Source organism: Tiliqua scincoides, chromosome 8 (assembly GCF_035046505.1).
Source record: "Tiliqua scincoides isolate rTilSci1 chromosome 8, rTilSci1.hap2, whole genome shotgun sequence".
In the NCBI taxonomy this organism is placed as follows: Eukaryota; Metazoa; Chordata; class Lepidosauria; order Squamata; family Scincidae; genus Tiliqua; species Tiliqua scincoides.
In genome coordinates, this window is record NC_089828.1 from 8224337 (window position 1) to 8226318 (window position 1982).

Here is a 1982-nt window from a genome sequence, read left to right on the forward strand (position 1 = left end):
GGAGCACGAAAGACAGCAACACACAACCTGCATCCTGGTGTCCTCTCCTGCATCTGGCATTGAGGTAGCCTAAAATCAGGAGCTTGCACATACCTCTATGACTTGTAACCTGTGATGAACTTTCCTCCAGAAATTTGTCCAATCCCCTCTTAAAGGCATCTAAGCAAGTTGCCATCACCACTTCTTGGGGTAAGGAATTCCACAGACTAATTACACGCTGGGTAAATAAATATTTTCTTTTGTCCATCCTAACTCTCCCAACACTCAATTTTAGTGGCTTCCCCTTGTTCTGTGTTATGTGAGAGGGAAAAGAGCATCTCTCTAGCCATCCCCTGCATAATTTTATATGTCTCAATCATGTCCCCCCTCAGGCCTCTATGGCTATTTGCTGGGTGGGTAGACCTGGGCTCCTGATTGAGCTTAAAGCCTCTGTGGCTGTTTGATGAGTGGGTAGACCTGGGCTCCCATTCCAGCCAATCTCCTTGACACCCACCCAGTGGGTGTTCCCCTGACACCTGATTTTGCTCTCTATCCTGGCGGGCGCCCTTCCCTGCTGGCAGGACAGTGGGGGGGCATGCACCCAGGGCCGCCCCCGGATCTGCCCCGCTTAGAACTTTTCCCACACTTAAGTTCTTGGTTCTCTTTAGCTCAAATGCTTTCCATGTTTTCTCCCACCAGAAAAAGGGTCTCCCCAGCCCCCAAACAGCAGCCATTAATTTTAAAAGTATCTGAAAGGCAAGAACCTGCCCCCATGATTTCTCCAAACAGAAACATTTCTCCCTGCTCCCCCCACAGCAGTACCATTATAGTAATTAGCATGTTCCACAGTAGAAGAAATAGCACCCTCCTTTCCCCCAGCCAGTACAAGTAGAAATCTCTCCCAACCTTCTTGTAGCTGCTCTTGATCAGCCCTGCTCTCCATGTGCTCTGGATGGGGGCAGGGTGACCAGAGGTCATAACTTCCAAGGAGCCCCCCCCCCAGGACCCTGTTCTACACACTCTACACACATGCACTCTCTCTCTCCTCCCCAATCCCTGCCAGAAGCACCGAGCCCTCTTCCTTCCTGCACACAAAAAATGTTGCAAAAAGGAGCCCAACTGATGCCAGATTAGATAAAGAGGACAGGTTTGGAAAAAATGCTGGGGGGGGGGGCAAACTGCTGGCTGGGGGGGCAAAGCCCCCCTGGCCCCCTCTCGCTACGGCCCTGAGCCATGCCAGGGCTGTGTGCACTGCAACCTATGGTGGGGAGGCAGTCACAGAGTCCTCCTCAAGGTATGGGAACATTTGTTCCCCTACCTCGGGGCTGCACTGCAGCTGCACCAGTGCTGGAACATTGGATAGGATTGGGCCCTTACTAGGGAGTGGGCCTCAAGGAACGCAGCAGAACTTAGGACCCAATCCTATCCAACTTGCCAGTGCTGATGCAGCCACAATGCAGCCCCCAGATAAGGGAACAAACAACTCCTTACCTTGAGGAGGCTTCCACCACAGGATGCAGTGCGCGAACCCCATTGGCATGGCTGCATCAGTGCTGGAAAGTTGGATATGATTGGGCCCTTGATCCTCGGTGAGCATGCACAGGAGTGGTTGGTAACCTTCAGTCTCGAAAGACTATGGTATAAGCCTCCAGCACCGGGTAATCCCATGCGGTCTCCCATCCAAGTACTAAACAGGCCTGACCCTGCTTAGCTTCCGAGATCAGACGAGATCGGGCATGTGCAGGGTAACAGTTGCTGTAAGTAGTGCATGGAAAGGTGCTGGGGCTCAAGCCTGCTAGGGAGTTGCACTCTGGGATCTGAAAACCCTGCTCACTCTGTGAAAGAAACTCTGTCTATGCTCAAGAGTCATAGTCAGTCATGCTGGTCCATCAGAGAAAAGTTGCAAATGCCACATGTCTTTATTAGAACCGACTGACATGGAGGAGAGTGGTGTGCAAGCTTTCAGGCATCACAGAACACAAGATCAGGTTGAATATTAAGCA

At 51.6% G+C, this 1982-nt stretch overlaps 1 pseudogene; it reads right to left on the reverse strand.

Moving 5' to 3' along the window:
• Window positions 1-1622: 1622 nt before the first annotated feature.
• Window positions 1623-1742, reverse strand: LOC136659666 (5S ribosomal RNA; annotated as a pseudogene).
• Window positions 1743-1982: the final 240 nt, after the last annotated feature.